Below are 20,548 nucleotides of genomic sequence, written 5' to 3'. Positions count from 1 at the left end.
AAACTTCAACTCATCCTCTCGAGATTTATGAGATTTAACAGCTACCACTGGCAGAGGTAGAAACGACACAAATTCCATACTGATAAGATAAGGTAAATCATCGTGTAAATTATGTTAAATTTTCTGCAGGTAATTTGAATTTTCGAATTAAATTTCATATAGACTTGCAATAATACAAAATTAATGTACTTAACGTGTATAAAAAATATTACTTGTATGATATTTTGGCTCAACTTTGATTTGAAGGATATAAAATTATTAACTTTTTTGTTTACTATTTAATAGTTTTCGATGTGTAGAATCCAAAGATGCAAGTCTTAACTTTAGGGACCCAATGGTTCAAAAGTTATACGTATTTTGAGCGTTTTTAATATACTTTGTGGGTTAGTTTGACGCCATTTTGGTTTCTCTCCATGTCCAATGAATGATGTTGCTGGCTGCAGACAGAAACATGTGGGTAATGTTCAGTTTGGCAGAATGATTCAAATGTCTATCTACATCTATAAGTATTTTGCGCGTCTTAGTTTAGTTTAGATTAGGTTAGTTTTTTGACAGCATTCTGATACTAGTCTCCGTGGACCAATCACATTATGGATAAGAAGCAATATGGCGTCATACTAACCTGTAAAGTACACTAAAAATGTTCGACTTTAGATACGTATAACTTTTAAACCACAGGGTTCTTAAAGTTAACAATTACATTTTTGGATTCTATGGCTCAGAAACTATTAGATGAAAAATAAAATGGTTAATAATTTGGTGTCCTTTAAAACAAAGTTTAACCTTTCATTGAATAAATAATTTTTAAAGGAAAGTTGATTCTGATTGCATTAATTCTGTAGAACCATCTAGGAAAGCAATTACCTAATTACTTGCAACAGCGCACTGACAATTCCCTAGTTACTTCGTTTCGCTTTCCAATCCTAATAGAGGAAATGAACTCCATTTATTAACAATAACAGGCTGTCGAGCGAAGCGTTGAAGGAGAATTTGTGATCCGTGCGATCGTCGGTGCAGATCGCATAGAACGTAAAAGGCTCTCCAATTGAACTCTCGCTTTATGCTTCGGTCAAGTTCCGTGGCACACATTACGTGTCGCACGTGTTAGGAGAAACCGGAAGCGTCTATTTTCAATCGTACGTCAACCACATCCGGCAATTCTCTGTATTAGAGGCGCACGATTCGAAAAGATTTCCATCGTAATTCGTGTCTCTTGAACTTCCTTTAAACTTCTTCCTTCGTTTCTCTACATTGACGAGGAGAACTATCCAAGTGTAACGCTCACTTATTAATGAAACTTTGCTACCTTGTAGAGTTCGTCGAGCTGAACACGCCTATACCCCCTTTTGGAGGCAGACGGCTAAATGTTTAAAAGATGTTAACAATTAAAATTAGTTACTCCTTACATTGAGAAGTATGACAAACTCATACATACAAACGGTTAGTTCCGCGGTAAAACGCTTGACTCGCAATCTAACAATGAGTAGACTCGATTACTTGATATTTAAACCAGAGACGTCTCAACGGCATTGTGGGCCCTGAGCAAAGCAAGATACCAGAGTCTCTGAAACCCTCAGCCCAAGAAATTATCTATTTTAATTTATAATAAATTATTACATATTTTCTAAATTACATTAATATTATTACGTTTATATATTAATATATTAATATATTACGTTAATATAAAAAACTAATTTTTAAAATTAGAAATAATTATTCTTAAAAATATCTAAATTCAATTTATTTAAGAAAAAACTAGATATCAATAAAATTGACTAACGTCTAATCTCTAAATATATATTCAAAATTTTAATTCAGCAAACAAAATTTAATTAATCCTGAAATCCTGAAAACCACTTAAAAAAATAAAAATGTAAACTATTTTGTAATAAAATAAGTATTAAATCTCTTATAAAACGACGCTGTGGAGCGAACAAAAAAAAAAGGGAGAAATGGAAATATGAAAAATTCACGTTCTTTGAGTTTCAATATGATGATTTTTCAAATTGTTTATTACATTTTGTGATTTTGTTTCTGTTAAGGATAATGATTCATTCGTCAATGTAACATCTAATTGCAAGAGCTTCATTCTGTAGAAAACAATACAGTAGACTCCCGTTATATTGCCGCCAAAGGGGCTGTACGAACGGAAAATTTTTCACGCTTATTTGAAGGAGAGAGAAGAAATAGAAATGTATTATTTTCATAGACTGTGATGGTGGAAAACTAGCATGTTTGAAAATTTAAATTAAATATATTAGAACTAGTATGCTTGAGAATCCATATGAAAGTTAAATTGCTCACGTGGCAATATAACGAGAGTCTACTGTATAATGATCATCAAAAATGGATTTGGGTACAATACACATAAACTAAAAATTCCGAAACAAAAATCCATGATCCCTTATCTTGCACATACATTATTACATCTTTAATCATATTCCAGTCCATCAGATTAGTATATAATTATATATTATAACATGATGAGTAATGTCTATAAATTAATAATCTTACTTATTAAAGGGATTCTTTTGTAATTTACTTATAAATGATATTCACTTATTGTGATCAAAACATCAAGTGGTAAATATACTTATCAGTAGCCTATAGACGGTTAAACATACGAAACCTCCTGTAAACTGGAGATTAATTAACATAAACTTTTAAACAACGTAATACAAATCCTAAGGAATGCAAATATTTTAACATATAAATGGTATTTATTGTAATTAATACATCATATAGGCGGACATGGTCTAGTATAAATTATTTATTATTTTTCAACACGAACGTTCACGAAATTTGTTTGCAGAAAATTGATTTATAATCGACTTAAAATTAATGGTCTTTAGGATATCATTCTAATAAGTTTTTACATTTAAGACCCCTGGTGATTGCCCATGCTTTGAAACGGTACTGATTTTTACCACGTATCAGTGTTAATATGATTGATGATGAGTAATTTGTAATTATTCTTATCTGTTTGATTGATCGATCAAGATGTTTTGATAAATCATCCTGAATGTAATGTAGAGATCTAAAAAGCTTATTAGGTTTAGTGCAATATGCTTAGTGTAGTATGTATTAAAAGAGTATTCTACTATAGGTTGCGTTTTTTTGGGTCGTCTTTCATATCTTTTTGGAAGGATATTACACAACTTTTATCATGGCCATTTTTTACATACAGGGTGATGAAAAGGGTTCAGAACTTTTACAATAGATAGTACTTGCCAAATACAGGAAACACGTCCTAATACATGTGACTTGAAAAGGTAATATTTAGAAAAAGATAAACAATTTTTCAGAATTATTGTGTTAATAAAAACAAAGTAGAATTAATGGTCCACAATAGAAGGACAACTGTTAAAATAATTCTTTAAACAAACGCTATATGCGTTGAGTGGAATGGAAAATTGTTTATAATTTTGCAAATAATAATTTTTTCACTAATATTTATTCATCTTTTCTTTTTTTTCTTTTGCAAATATTAGGAGTTATCCTAAATATCCTGAATCCTATTTTTTCGTCACCCTGTATATATTTAATCATGTTTTAACAATATTTGCGTAGACCTTCAAATTCATTAATTTAAGTAGAAAATCTTTTTATGGCTTTCATGATTCACTGAAATGCGAAAGCCAAAAAGATTCTTAATTAAAATGAATTTAACTGTGACAGATGACAGAATGAAAGAGAAAAGCCGTTAATTAAAAAAATAGTGAGAGTTTGAAGTTTAAACATCGATTTTTTAAATATTTTTTGTACCTTTCATGGACTAAAACATAAAAGAAAAAATAAGTTTTTAATTAATTTTGGTACAGAGCAATCAGTTCAATGGATTTTACGGTATTATGGAAATTACTTTTAAAAACATGTTTTCAACAAAAATACATTTAATTTTATTCTATACTCTTTTTTAATATCAGCTACCTATCTGACTGTATAATAATTATTATTGTTGTAAATCAAAAAAGAAAGAGAAACGAGAATTTCATTTTTTAATTGTATGTGTTATGGAGACCCTATACATGCCTACTAACTACAGTAAGCACATGTTCGATAATTCCTCGCATTTCAGGCTCTGGCAACGGACACCTTAACGAAACGGAAATTATCGAGCGTCGATGGCAAGTGTGCCTTCTGCACAATTCTTTTTTTTCTGTGGCACAGTTATACACTCATTGGCTATTCATTTGTTATGTAATACAGCTACACGTTTATTGGCTATCTCGGCAAGAATCGCAGTGCATTAGGGGTGTGCGTGTAATTGAATATGTCGAGTATTCAAGCAGTCGAGTCGGATCGGATAAAGTCGAAAGGGGTTGTGCGAATACTCGAAACATACGAACACGGGTAGTCCGACATTTTTGAATGGTCCAGCTGAATTCATGAAAATATACTATAGGATGGTCCAAAAGAAGCTTTAGTTTTGAAAAATTCATTGTAAAAAAACTATAAGAGATATTCAATTCAAATAAATTGCATTTTATGCAGAAACGTTAAAAATGTAATGAATGAGATTTTCAAAGTGTTTCCCTCAGTAAGCACTAAATGGTTACGAAGACAACATTATCTCTATTGGCCATTAAAAAGTGAGCTAAGCACATGTCAATACAAATTTTTCTTCATTTTTCAACTGGATGACTTCAGTGATTTTTTCTTTGAGGTGTTCCATGTCTCTGATCGTCACTTCATACACTTTATTCTTGACATAACCCCAGAGAAAGAAATCATTGACCGCTAAGCGACGATAAACACACGTTCTTCGAGGCTGTATGTGATCTTTGCAGTCTATATAACAATGTGGCAACACAGCTCACGTGACAATCGGGAGTCCTATTTTTCAAAAACAGAGTTCTGTGCTCGGAATTGTAATTAACGTCTTTTTTAATTAAAAGCTGTAGTAATATACACTATTTTGTGTTAATTATGTATAAACAATATATAAACGCTGCAACTATGGCAAATAGAAGTGATGTAGTATAAAATTGTTATAAATGTGATATATATTTTGTGTACTCTCAAAGTAGTTTGGTGTTGTGAAGCATGATATTTGAGATATTTACAGTGGTTTCAAGAAAATTTAGGTATGAAGCAAAATGAAACCATCTTTGGATCAAATTGAAACATTTAAGAATTGTTGAACGTGTATATAAGTTAATAAAAACCTTGACACAAGCGAAATTATTGGAACGAAACCAAAGAGGTTATGTGAAGTCCAGAGAGTAGCCGAGAGTCTGACGACGTTGATTGGTTGGGAGTCTGGGAGTCCGGGAGGCAGATAGAGTAGGGTAGGTGTTGATATATTCAGACCGGACTCCCGCGGTGTTGCCATTTTTACTTCAGCACGGCTAGTACTAGAGTCGGCTGTGCTGTGGGTCTACCATTTACCTCGGAACCCGTGCGCGCGTGAACTCATGAATGTGGCAACAGCGCTAAAATTCGATAGATGTGCCCTCTGCAAACCATTGCTGAAAGTATGTCATGTAGAGAGCTGTGGGGAGCGATGTAAAAATCCCTAGAGTTAAGTTGGTAATCGACCGAACTCTGGTCCGAGATTCGATTCGGGATACGAGTATGAACGACGAGCAATGGAACATGGAGTCGGCTCGGCTCGGCAAAACTCGGGTGCGATCGGCAGAGAGACAAACATCTCGTATCCCAAATCGAATCTCGGACCAGAGTATCGTCGATCATGCCAAACATTGCGCTGTTGCCACGTTCGTGAGTTATCGCGCGCACGGATTCCGAGATAAATGGTAGACCCTGTATATAAAAATAAAGAGGTGCCGCTGAAATCAAAACTGAAGCACCTTTTGAGCCCCCCTGTCCATTTATATCCATTTCAAACACAATGTCAAATCGAATCTCAGATATTAAGACAACTCACCCGAACTCGTCCGACTTCTTACGAACTGACCCGATTGTGTCGGCTATCCGAAACAATCGGGCTTCTCCAGTGTTCGCATATCGCGGGTACCCGCCTGAGCCTATTTAATCTTACCTTACCCGACCGAACCCGAAATTTCAGGTACACGCGCACCCCTACAGTGCACACTTGTAAGTACAAGGCGTGCCTAACGAGGGATTAGCAAGCGTCTACTGGTATTGTATCTCTATTTAAATATTTTTCTCAGTTACTATTGTACAACCTCAAGTAATTGATGTTTAATCGGAAAAAACATAATATTATATTATTTTTCATTATATGATAAAGAATCACCTGCTACGTTCTTACTAACAATCACATAACTATGAATCACATAGTGTTTTTGAAATTAAGAATCCAGGTCACGTTATATTATAGAACATCTTATGAGTAATATGTATCGATGAAATAACGAAGGTCATCAGGTGTTGATAAAATATTCTACCGTTTAAGCCTTGCGATTTCAGACACTTAATGTACGTAACAAAACATTAGAATAGTGGGTCTTAACCGTTGCGCCGCGGATCACTGGTGCTCCGTGAACTTAGAAAAAGTATTCCACCAAAATATCTCATCAAACAAATTGTGACCATTTTTTGACCTTTTTTTTGCTGTTGACTGATATTTAATCTGTCATTTTTATTTGTTATGCAATATAAAAAAAATATATATATATACTGTTTTATTTTATGTCTGTGTTCCGCAAAAATCTTGTGAAATTGTAAAAGTTCCGTGATGTTGAAAACATTAAAAACCATTGCATTAGAGTGTTAAATATATGACGAATAAATATTTGAGTTATTCTTAATGATTAATTACGTAAGTATAAAATGATTTACGCATGACAGTTTCTAGAACTATCGACGTTTGATGCAAATTTATTTTTAAGTTGAAAATAATGTAGATTACTAAATACATAGATAAAGGATGAAACATAAGTTAATATATACATTAATTCTTTAGCTCGATAACCAAACATACCCTGATAAAATTTATAATTTAAAATAAGAAACTGTAGTATAAACTAGAAACCAATCATTTTGACACCTTTGGTAATTACAGTGTCAACCAGTGAAAAATGCAGTATTTTCCATGGTAGTTTAATTTAATGAAAAGAAGGTAGTTTTTAAATTTATTTTTCAAACTTTACTTTTATTATCTATTTAAATATTAATATGGACAGGCTTACTAATAGGGACAGGTATTATGACACTTACTCTAAATACAGTAGCATCTCTGTTTATCAATATCTGAAATGATCCACATCGTTTAATAATTGGAATATCCTACTATCCTTCCTTGAAGGTAGTTTAAGAGTGGTAATTATTTTCTTTTCACATTTGTGTAATGAAAAGTGATTGGGGGGGGGGGGGTAGAAATGCGTTAAGTACGTCATACAGTTAAAATGTGTGAATTATCTAATACACTAGCTAGGGTGCGACTTATAAAAATTGCTATGTGTCTAATATCTTCCTATCTTCCATCTACCTCTAAAGTTTCATAACTGTCGCCATATTTCAACAATGTGGTTGACTTATCAGTATATTAAGTGAAATACGTACTTTTTCCTACTTTAGGTGACGGCTTTTCCTCTTTGAAATAAATTTCCAAAGACAAAAGGGATGCCTCTAATATTTCTCGATTCGTTACGTAGTTATAAAATTTCAAGAAAATCGACCCTGATTATCAACCTGTCTCTCCTTTATCAGTGCGGAAGTCATTAAGAGTAATCGTAATCAACTGGATATTTTCGATTTATTGATTTCATCGATAGGAATATTTTCCTATAAAATAATGTTGAATGTATGTTTGCACTTTGCTTTTTGTAATAATATTTTTACTCATTGGTGTAACTAGGTAAGTAAAGGTTAGGATTTTCCCTCCTCTCAACAAAAATAAATATGGACTGACACGTTTACCATTTTAAAATTTCAGAATTCGACAATTTGGAAATTCTACATTTATAAAATTAGAAAATTTCAGATTTTCAAAATTTGAAAATTCCAGAACTTAAAAATATTAGATTTTCAAAATTCAAGAATTTTTAAATTTCTAAGGAGCCCGACTCACCCCATAAAAATCCTAGTTACATCAATGTTTCTACCCATATTAAAAAATAAAAGTCATATTTTTTTAAAATAATAAAATTAATCAAATGCAATAATCAAAATAAAATAGCAAACTAAAATAAAAAGAGTTACCGTAATGAGTTCTTTTTAAATTTCAAAATTTCTATAATCCCATAATGATAGCATGGAATTTTATAGCAAAATAATTCTGTAACAAGGAAGCTTCTACATATAATTTTATATTTAAAGATGTAAATGAAAAGTAATGTTCACCTCTATAAATTTCATGTAGCTACTAACAGTAGGCATTTTCTCATTTCATTTTCCTTTGTTAAAAAATCGAGGGAAAACATTCTGCATACAACCAGCTCTGATAAAGGATGAATAACGATGTTTGTACCTCGAAAAATGTCGACACACAGTTTTTCCACAGACAATGAGAAAACCGCGTCAAGCAGTATTCTTATTTAAAAATTCCTCGACTTGGAATTTAATATGAGCACCGAGAAAATCAGCGATGCACGAATTAAGTCGCGTATATCAAATTCTGTCTCGAGAGGCTAAATGTATCCTCTAAGCCCTAAGCGGACGGGATATGGTATCAAAGTACATACATACTTATTATCTTCAGTACTTTGTGCGCAATTGCGTGAAATATAACTACATGCAAGATATTGTATTACACGTAAAAAGTCTTATATTTGATCCGATCAGTGTGTTATGTATAATTTTATAGAGTTTGAATTACAGAGAGTTTGAACATTAGTGGCCTTAGTTAGTTGTTTAATGTTTTAGCTTCCATATATGAGATGGTAAAGAGTTACTAAATATGTATGATATGATGATAAAGAAGGCTTAATTATGGGTATTAAGGGAAGGTGGGGCAAGACGGGGTAGTTAAGGTTTATTAATGAATAAAACATAGGTTTGTCCAATTAATGGATCCACTTTAATTTTGTATTATTCTTTGATAATTGCTTTATAAATTATATAAGGCAAAAGTCAACTATTTACAGCTTATTAATGTACACATATAAATAAAAAACAAAGAAAGGTCTTTTCTCCCCATCTTGCTCCACGGGTGGGGCAAAACGGGGTACCCTTGCGGGCAAGATGAGGTACCTATTAACTAATTAACAAAATTGTCTGTAGTCAATCATTTGTCTGTTTGACAACAGAAGCACACATGTACGGCTTCATCATCGTCGTCATTTACGTAAGCACACGAGCAATGGGCCCATTTGCCACATCTTTGGTAACTTATCTAACCTTCCACAGAATCTAAATATAATCCATTGCAGTAGAAACATGGAATATTTTCTTTTTCACTGTCGTCGTCTTCTTCTGATATTATTTTCACTCGTTTTTTATCTTCTTGATAGCCATATTTGATATTTCTTTCTTGCTTTTTTTTTCTTTCTTTTCTTTTTCTATGTTTCTTTCCTTAGTAACATCTTAGAAAAGAATAGACCGAGCGCGATTCCAAGTCGCCTGGTTTAAATCACCTATGATTTAAATCATCTATGGTTTAAATCACGCGATAAAAGGTGTTCCTATACCCCATCATGCCCCTTGTCGTCTCATCGAAAATAAATCAACGTATCACTTAAACATTGTTAACAAAAATATAAAATGACATTCTTATCCTGTAGTCTGTTAAATTCTGCGTCAGAAATACATAAGTGCATTGAACTTCTGCTATATTTTAATGCCAACATCACTCCTTAAAGGATGTACAAAAATAATAAGAAAGTCGCAAAAAATTGAATTTTTACTTTAATTTCAAAGTGAAACATCACACTTGGTTGAGCAGTTGGTTACAATCAGCAATGGTGATAACATATTTAATACGTATATTTGATTGTAATTAAAACGTTTCATTCACGAAATAGAAGGGATACCCCGTCTTGCCCCACCTTCCCCTAACTATTTTAAACACTATTATTATAATCTATGTGCTGCAGGGACCTGTGTGAAGCTGGCCCCTCATTATCAAAAATTTGAAAAATTGATAAAAGTTCTGAATGAGTCCTAAGAGTTCTATCAATTATCCTTAACAACCAAAGTGCTAAAGTTGATAGCAAAAAAGTTATAGCTCTTCAGAGTTGCGAAAATGAGAAGTTGGCCCCCCCATACCTTCAAATACTATTTTCGGTACTTTAATCGACGGAACTATTTTTAAAACTGATAGTGAACTCTAGAACTCTTAAGGAGCATTCAGAACTCTTATCAATTTTTCAAATTTTTGGTAATGAGTGGCCAGCTACACAGAGGTGCTGTATGGCCGTGCGTAGGAATTTTGCCGCCCTGTGCAACAATATATTTTGCTCCCCGCCCCTGGTCACATGCTGTTACAATGAAGTTTTAAAAACTGTGATATTAAACTAGACTTTAACATGTCTATTCATGAATTCTAAAGGATAACATTGACTAATGAGAATTCATAAATTAATGAAAAGTAATCATGCTGTGAAAAATGTAATAATTACAGCAGGGGTCAGCAGCTCCTAAAATATTACAAAGTTTTATTATATGACAATTTAATTAATGATATGATGTCTGGTTTTAACAAAGAATAAATAAATAACTTTTTGTAACTAATTTTATAACTTTTTTTTATGTTTTATTACATTTGAATCGCATATAGTTTAGATCGATTTTGCCGCCCTAAAAAATGTATTACTCTGTGCAAATGCAGGTACAAGTAGAGCCGGCTCTGCTCTGCTGAAAACTGTTACCATACTTTTATACAAATATTATTTGACACAACATAGTATTATTTAACTCAGTATGCGAACGTGTATAAAAAAAGTTTATATGCCTTAACAAAATTTGTTAGTGCAGGTATTTTAACACATTATCCACCGGCCATAAATAAAATAGACACGCATTACCACCTTATAATTAACAATAACTAAAGATTAAAATGTGTAACCTATTTTTCAATTTTCTCTTAATTGAAGAACATTATTAAGTTCGTAGGTATTTTTGTACTGAACTTTCATGAATCTAGCAAATTTTTAAGTGAATTGAATTAAGAGAGTTTAGTTTCTATTCTATAAAGTAAGAATCTAGTCTTCAGTTTTAACGAAGGCGAGCAAACGGGGGCGGACTACAACAGTAATAATAATGCCTAACAACAAACAACGTAGCTTGAAATCTCGCAATGTTTCCTCGTCGCAGATATTATCCGTAAGAGAAACGGACTTATGTGTACTGAATCCTTTCTAGATTTTAACTAGATCCGAGGTGCCTTCGTCGCCACCCTTTTTATACCCAAAAATTGGAGTAAAACGAGTGGTGGGGACGGAGTCTACGAGATTCCAAGAGACCGCTCTTTTGCTTCGCGTTGGTCTCGAATTTCTGGAAAACTGACTATGCTGTCTGTACGCATCCAACTCCAAATAAGGAACTTTCCGAGATGGGAACGTAACAATATAATAGCGATATGTAACATCAATTATTCATTCCCGTAAAACTGTAATTTAACGATATTAAAAAGCAATGTTTCTGTAAATTATCTTAACCGTATGAGTGCAAATCAACGCGATCGCGCTTCGCTTGTTACATGTCAAAAAATACCACGGAATCGGCTCAGTGGATCCAACTATCGGTACGTTTAACGCTAATGGCAATATACTGTTAATGTTACATGATTAGACAGATCAGTGTTTTAAGGAGCCTTGTAGGGTTTATAACCTGCTCTGCCATTCTCAAGTTTTCACTTTTACCGGCGGTGTTAAAGGGCGCGATTGCGCTATTAAATCTACCTCCCAGCAGCCACCTCCATAACCAAGTAACGCCGGGTTAGTCATTGCACTCATGGGCTATCAATCATCGTACGGGTATGGAAGGCTCAACACTTGACTCATTGTCGGTGTGTAAGGAATTTTGGTCTAGGACGCTTTTACTTTAACAAACTAATCTGAGTGGGTTAGCAACTACACCCACCAGGCGCTTTACGCCCATAGCCAGTGCCCCGTTTGCCACCGGAATAGCCGGTGCCCGGACCACACCGCGAGGAGGAAGGGTTGGCACATGACACTGCCGGGGCTGGCTGCAAGGCCTCGAACGGCACCTTTGTGGTCCTACCTACCTATGATTGAACACCAGTATTTTTGCAAGCTGACTATCTTAGAATGCAAATACAGTAAAACCTCGTTGATCCGGCTTTCGATTAACCGAGCCTCCGCATTATCCGAGACAACGGACTAATCCGAGCAAACCGCTATGCCTATGCTGTACGCGCGTAGTATTTTGCGATTGCTACTTTGTTTCTTATACATACATCTGTACACGTATAAACTTGTTACAATACGTATTGTGTGCTCTTCGGGTGTGTGCTAAAAATTAACATAAAAAACAATTCAAATTTTCGAATTTTTTATTTCTTCTGTGTTATCTGAGTTTTCGCTTATCCGAGGGACCTCCTCCCCACATTACCTCGGATAAACGAGGTTTTACTGTAATTGGATAAGTAACAAAACTGTAAAATTAAATGACAGAGTTACTGCGTTGCATAACGCATTGACATAAAACAGAAGAAGCGCGATCGCGCTGTGTAGCATTTTTCGACCGGATTTTTCCAAAAACCCGTGGCATTCAAACGGTTAAATTATGTACATTATATAGTGTAATGAATATTATGTTGGAAAATAACTTTATTATAAAGATTCAGTATGTTTAATTTATTAGCTGGAATAACTCGTTTTACCTGGAACCATGCAGACATTTATATCCGCATCCAACGAACAAGGAAATCCCCAGCTCTGACGCATCTGCAAGAGCAATCGCTTAATTTTGAAACAGAAAAATTATCCAATTAAAAAAATAAAACGGTTGGGTTTTCCCAAACCATTAAATTTTTCAGAATTTACTAATCTATGTATATATTGTAACAAGAAAACAGTCTTTATATTTGATTTCTGAGCAACGGAGAATCAACTTTGTAACAACTTTAAAATCCAAATCTAGTATCATAGAATAACTTCGAATTTTTAATACATTTCATTTTCTGAATCAGTTGTCCAAATAGTTAATTATATTCACTCTTAGCTTATACATGGTGGAAAATTATAAAATTCAATAAATACAAATTTATTCAAGCAATTGTGTATTAATTAACAATGTTTTCTGCTATCTAGTAAATAAATTTGATTTCTGTTCTTGTAATGGGACTTGGATTTAATACATTGTGTGCAGGACCCTTGAAAATAAATACTTCACAACCCCATTGAGTTTTAATCTTAGAGTATTTTATCTAAACATCCAACAAAGATGCAGCACTCGAAGAAGAGATAAACGAAACACAGATTCATTCAGAACCAAAAATTCTGACCACTTCGTAATTAGGCAAATTAAAAATTGGAACCTGGAAACTTTTTTGTGCCTATCGACTCATGGGCTCTACATGAGTGATTTATACCTAATGAGTCAACTGCGAAACTTTATGCAAATATACATTTTTATGAAATATTTTCTTTCTCTAAGTGATTAAAAATATTACCTCGATTCATTCATGACAGTTTATTATTGTACACAAACACTACACTAGATTAACATTAATAATATAGAAGAATACATAATATAATATGATATATTATCGCGTGATGCATGGACCTGGCAAGACTAAAAGAACCAGGGGTACCACCAAAAATAAAAGGAACGATCGACTACGGCGCACTCTGTAGCCAATTAAGTTAAATAATAATACCTAAAATATATATGGACTCATATAGATGCGACTCTAACAATTCATTTTGCATGTTTTACAGATTCTGAATAATTTATTTCTTTTGCTCATACATGCCACATACATACATGTTTTAGAAATTTTTGATATGTTATAAATGCATAAACATCCATAATCTGGTGATAAGAATCACTTTTTTCAGTTACAAAGTTGTTTTTAGATAATTCATTGTCAGAATTATTTCCTCATTAAGTAATTAATTATTTCTAAACATTTCGCCATTTATATTCATACATGCAGAGACGAATCACTAAGAATGACTAACTACCTGAAATAACTTGCTACTTAATAAAGAATTTATCAAAAACTATGGGAAACTATTTGGTTACTATAATATAAGTTACTGAATTCGCCTTCTTAAAACTCAATACATTTTTCGAGGGCCAATTCTAAAAGTAAGTTTTACTTTTATTAAAAATAATGAAGTATTTACCATAGATTTTCAGTTCAATTCTTCATTTATTTAATAATACATGATATCAACTATTTTTTTACGTAATCCCCATATCGATTAAGACAGGTGTATCGTGGCACCAGTTTTTCCATCTCCTCATTGAAAAATTTCCATCCAACTTGCGATAGCCGTTCCGGAAGTCGCATGTTAGACGTCTTTGTTCAAGACACGTTGCCGCTTTTCGAGATCTGTTTTCATGAATCCGAAAAGATGGAAATCGCAAGGTGGAAAAGGGTCTGAACTGCATGGAGAGTGTTGCCATATTTCCACTTTGAATTTTTTCACAGGTCCATCGTGGAATGTGCCAAATGTGACGCGGTATTGTCACGCAGGAGGATGTCTTTTTTCATGCAATTTTTTTCGAACCCATAAAAAACAGATCTTGCGAAGCGGCTATGTCACTTGAACAATAAAGTCCAACATGCGCCTTCAGAAACGGGTGTCGCAAGTTGTACAGAATGTTTTCAGTAGAAAAAATATTTATTGTTTCTCCGATTGTATCGAGTATTCGAAAGAAACGTCAAATGGTGCTTATATTTTGAAAGAGCGCTAATGATAAACATTCTTACTTCTCCATTATCGCTGGACCTGAGAGAATTGTATTACATTTTCATCTCGAAAAGGCTTTCAATAGTATTGAATTTACAAGAAACCTTCTTATAATTTTCTTGATAATCATAGAGCAGAAAATTATATTTCCATGATAAATAAACTTTAATATTTTTAAATTTGTTTATTGCAGGTAATCCTTTATCTTATTTTATTATAAAATACTTTATCGTATTTTTTGTTAAAAATTATCTTTTTAATCTTTCATCGACATTTGTTCATGCAAATGTTCTAGCGTTTTTAGTTTCCGCGTAATAGTTCATTTTTCCCCCAAAACACATGGTTTTACGAAAACTGAGAGTGATAGAGCAATTCGGTTATCGGATTCGTGTTTAGGCCGAGAAGCTCTACAACGATCGCCCAATGGCTATTGGAATACAGAAAAGAAATTTAAATTTGTTGGACAGTGTTATTTTTAATACGATTGAAACTTACTACTTGATTGGCCTTCGTATTTCAAACTTTTTGGATAAACTCAAAAAGTAACCATTTACTTAAGGGGGGAAACTTCCGAAAGACCCCATCACCCCAGGACAACCAAACTTCGGATTTATAGTAATTGAGGGACGAGAAATCGAATGAGACCATTTTCAGAACTGGCAAATAAACCGTTCTCGAGATATACAGGGTATTCTAAAAGTGCGGAAACCCCCTATTATCTTGATAAGAACGCATTTCCACGCAAAATGACTAACCTAACCCTAACCCTAACCCTAATCTAGGTTAGGTTAGTCATTTTCCGTGAAAATGCGTTCTTATCGAGGTAATAGGGGGTTTCCGCACTTTTAGAATACCCTGTATATCTCGAGAACGGTTTATTTGCCAGTTCTGAAAATGGTCTCATTCGATTTCTCGTCCCTCAATTACTATAAATCCGAAGTTTGATTGTCCTGGGGTGATGGGGCCTTTCGGAAGTATACCCACTTAAGGTGATTGTTCTTACTGACTCACCCTGTATATCGTCAAATCACTTTAACTGCAAACAAATATTTCTTTCAGATTATTTATTACGCAGAAGTACGATCTTACATACTGAATGTCGTATTAACGCGCAGACTGCATGTTTGTTTAGTAACGATTATGCAAATGTTACGTTAGATTAATGAGATTCTTCGCATCGCACTTCATCTGTGCAACGTCTCTGCATATCGTAACAATTGAATTGCAACTTCCGTGTTTTCCGAACACGCTAACACTTCGAATACTCCTCCTATTACCTTCTCAATTGTTTTGGAAACGTTATGTAAAGTGTAAATCAGAAGCGAGCTTCGTAATAAGAATGTGATGCAATAAATTGCCAGACGGATATAAAAGTTTCTGTTTTATTGAACAGTATTGCATTTAAGACTAGTAAAATATGGATAAAAATACTTTTGCTGGGAAACTATAATTTAGATAAGCATCTCTTTTACCTTCATACGGCAGACAAGGGAGAGAGTCACAATTATTATTTAATTTTGTACCTTATGTTATTTTCATTTGCTAAATGTTGCTCTGTTTCTTTAAAAATTCGTCGTTTAATAAATAAAACCTTTTTGTTTAAAAATTATATATTTAACTTTAAGTTAATAACCTTGTATATATTTTGTAAGGTTGGGTCATGATTGACCCAGGTTCCCTTGTCTAAATTTAAATGCAAGTATGAATATGTATCTATAAACATATCTTAAGAAATGAATTGCTTCTGTTTAATTTGTTCTGTAAAAGAAGTTTCAAAACGTTGAACTTTTAAATTAAGAAATAAATATTGCAAAATAAAATATAATACGAAAGAAAAGGGAAATTGGCATTAACTCTAATTAAGATTAAATGTTTTCTCAGTTAAACATGATATGAGTAAAAAATTATTTAAATGAAAAATAAAATCAGAATGTCTTTCAATTTTGTGATGTCGAATGAATTTGGCAAAAGCTTTCAGAATAATCTAATATCTTTTTTCAAATAAAAAATTATTTTCTCATAAAAGCTAATAGATCATATTTTCCATTGCAATAATACATGAATCTTATAAAATAAAGAAGGTTCCTTTATAGAATGAAAAATGGTGTAGCTGATTATTACTAATATTAAAATATATTTGATACTTTTATTTAATTACACATATCTAAAAAAATTCTTCATTTTCAAGAATAGTGTCTTACAACTTTTTTTGTCAATTTAAATTGCATTATTTTTGTTTAAATTGAAAATTTCTTGTATTATTCCTGTTTAATTAATTTACAATACAATGTTGTACAATATATGTATCGTAATATTATTATGTGTACAAATTAATTTGGTGCTTTCAGCATTTCAAATTCGAATATTTTTCCGCGCTTTTTCCACGGGCCCAATGTTTGAACAAATTCGACTGATTGGACAAGACGAATTATTAGACGCTTTTCTTGTGTATGATTGGTCAAGAAAGTTTAATTACTCGGATTGTCCAAACACTTGTCCACTTGCGATTTCTCGTCCTTCCTTATGGGCATCATGGGAGAAAATGTCAACTTAGAGAACGAGCCCCACATGTATGTACAGGAGTCTGGCCCTATTACTTGCATGCAAACGTTTACGCGGGAAAATTTGAATTGGTATTTATTTATTATTCATATTTCTCAGTTATATACTAAATTGTATAATATTTAATAATTAGAAATAATATTATTTTGTTTCTAAATCAGTTTTAATACTAATATTGTCAAAATTACGATTTTGAGAATTGCTACTTCTTCTATATCGCCATTTTCTCTAAGGAAGCCTGATTTGATCGCGGATGTAAGTAAGTACATGTTCCACCAGTGGACCAGTTATCTTAATAACGATGAAAATTAATTGGAATTACTATAACTTATTAAAAACAGATCTTCAAGTAACGAAACGACACAGAATTAATTTGAACATCTGAAATGTCCTAGTTTTGCTCATTTTCAGAATGTCCCATAATTTGATAATTTTACTAGCAAGGAATGATTCCGAATTCGGAAATTCAAAGATTTATGAAACTTTGTGAATATGTAAGTGATTTCCTCCTGATTAAAACCCAGTTTTCGTTTACTGCCTATTTTCAGTCTAAGAGGGTGAAAATCGCCCTTAAAATTTCGTTCGTTTTACTAGAATTTTTTTAGAAAATAAAATTGTTTAAATCGGCCAACGCCTACGGTCGCGCAACAGTTACATTTTCAATTTTTTTATCAAGTTTGGAGGCAATGCGCGACCGAAAGGTATTGACCAACTTAAATATTTCTTTAAACTTAACTTAAATATTTTCGGTGGTTCTGATACGTGACAATTTGAGCTATTACGTTCGAATCATGGCAAGTTTAATCGTATTTAAAATTATCCTAAAAATATGAACTTTTGCCGATTTTCACAAAGTTTAAAGCATATGCGCGATCGGAATACATCAATCGATGTAATTGATTTTTAAAAATATTTTTTTTGTCTTCTCAATTCGCAACTTTTCCACGGCATTACGACTTGAAAGAAAAATTTTTAATCTTTCAGCCCACCCTACTGTGTACAATATCTATTTACTATTTAACATTTACAATTTAACAAATTTTCCGAACAAGTAAAAATGTTTGGATTACCAAACATTCGTGGTTAATGTATAATTGGTATCGTACTATTTCTAATTGCGTCCCCATCGATCTTTCAGAGCTCAATAACAGTCACGCGCACACGGATTGTTATTTCCGCTCAATTAACGCGTTTCGTTAATTGGCGCAATCGACGGTCGAAACAGTTTTGACCATTCTAGTTTGGAGTTTGCCGCAGTATACGCGTATCGAACGAAAGTAATTACAAGGATTTATCAGCCGTGACAAATCTGACGACGATTACGAGCGTAGTGATCGCGTATAATCTGGAATCTCGTAACCGTGGAAATATTCGTGGAACAGTTTCCACAGGCTTGCATTCCGTTAGTCAGCCTGCTCCCAGACAACAATAACAAGGCAACCTTCTCAGCTGCATGAATAATTCTCGGCGCATGGCGCCGTTTTGCAATTGCCCTCGTGTGACAAATCCGACCTCATGCCAGTACAATGAGTTCGCGCGTCCGTTATTAGCCTGCACGGAAAAAGAAGCGAAAGTGATGAAATTATGAATGCGTTAGGAATCGTTGATAAAGAGAGCATGAATGGCTAGCCTTGCGCTAGTAATTCTTACACGCACACGTTTTTTCGTAATGTTAAACTAGGTTTGCACCCTTATGCAATTTGCACTAACTGACTTGTGCAATCTAATTTATATCGCAAGCAGTGCATGTTAATATAATCATTTGAGAATTTATATAATTCTCTATCTGCTTATCAAGTTTTTTAATGTTGCAAAACAAAGGGTCTAGCCGAATAAGCATGGTAAAAGTGCCCCCAAACCAATTTGAACGGGATTCATACCATTCGATAGGTGGTTCGAATACTTTCCACAGAGTTTTGATCCGTTATCTCCACTACAGCTCTAATAAGAGCTTTTTACTGTATAAATATAAACGTGGTCGCTTGACAACTTCGATAAAAAATCGACGATTAAAATTTTTTCGAATTTATTAAAAATCGAATTTGCATCCAAAAATTCTGAAAAAATTCTCGGATGTACATATCAATTGGTAGAATAACCATGATTTCTTTCATAACTTTCTATTGAGCAGAACGGGAGATATTAAGGATAAACCGAAAAATGATTTCCACCCCGTAATCACCCCTGTAGTGGAGATAACGGATCAAAACTCTGTGGAAAGGGGTTTCTTCGAACCACTTATCGAATAGTATGAACCCCGTTCAAATTGGTTTGGGGGCACTTTTACCATGCTTATTCGGCTAGACCTTTTGCTTGTACAGCATCGAGCAAAACACTCCACGTTTAAATACTTTCAAAATACAGTGGTACCTCGGTATACGTCTGCTTTGGAATACGTCCAATTCGGAATTCGTCCTGTTTGAACGTGACAAATTTTCGGTATACGACATAAACTTTTTGTGTGAATTTTGCGTCATTTGTAAATAATTATCTTAAAGGAAAAATTAAATTAATAATCAATTATATTCGGAGTTGATGTATTATTAATTGACTGATCATACAAGTAAGGATATCAAAACATAAGGTAATAAAGTTTATTCCATTTGGTTTATTAATTTAGAATCTATCATTAGGTTACATTTATATTTTACAAAATAATTATGTTAAATAAACTAGTGAGTATTTTTTATAAACTTCTGGAAAATCGTTTAAATGCTGTTCATGACATAAACAGTGTTTAAATTATTTTACAACCCCATTAATGTAGATATAATATCAATAGAAGCTTTTTTGTACATGAGAACGGATTAATCATTTTTACATTACTTCTTATGGGAATGGTTGGTTTGGTATACGTCCTATTTGGTATAAGTGCAAACATCAGGAACGGATTAAGGTCGTATATCGAGGTACCACAGTACACTAGGTTCGTAAGCAGTCGATGAATAAATGGATTAAATTCTAATATTGCGTAGACTTAAGGTCTCAGGACCAAAATCTTAGCGTTGATTCGTGAATATAGTATGCTAAATTTTATAATAAATGACAGACATAAAATACCCGTGTTATACATTCCATCGCAAAATTAGAGGAACACCCACTTTTTACGTAGAAATTATGCGAAATTCAAATGGACGTAACTTCGGTCCAAAAAGTTGTATTGAAGTGAGCAACGTAGCAAGTAAAAGAGCAAATTGCCCTCTTTCGAAAACTGTTTGAGGAATTTTTAAATT

The 20,548-nt window shown here is 33.3% G+C and overlaps 1 protein-coding gene and 1 long non-coding RNA gene across 6 annotated transcripts in view; one reads left to right on the top strand and one right to left on the bottom strand.

Moving 5' to 3' along the window:
- The window catches only part of LOC117603367 (uncharacterized), a 183,083-nt gene that overhangs the window by 35,542 nt on the left and 126,993 nt on the right, over nucleotides 1-20,548 (top strand). The gene's annotated exons all lie outside the window — the stretch shown is intronic.
- LOC143305259 (uncharacterized) lies at nucleotides 10,564-13,620 on the bottom strand. Of its 2 annotated transcripts, none has more exons than XR_013062124.1 (3): nucleotides 13,505-13,620; nucleotides 12,713-12,776; nucleotides 10,564-12,094 (listed from the first exon to the last, which is right to left on the bottom strand). It is a non-coding gene; the product is annotated as an uncharacterized LOC143305259 (long non-coding RNA). The 2 variants fall into 2 exon arrangements; XR_013062125.1 differs by having other exon boundaries at nucleotides 10,564-12,086.

This window comes from Osmia lignaria, chromosome 4 (assembly GCF_051020975.1).
Source record: "Osmia lignaria lignaria isolate PbOS001 chromosome 4, iyOsmLign1, whole genome shotgun sequence".
NCBI classification, from domain to species: Eukaryota; Metazoa; Arthropoda; class Insecta; order Hymenoptera; family Megachilidae; genus Osmia; species Osmia lignaria.
Note: the sequence above shows the minus strand (reverse complement) of the source record. Positions and strands in the feature narration are given on the sequence as shown.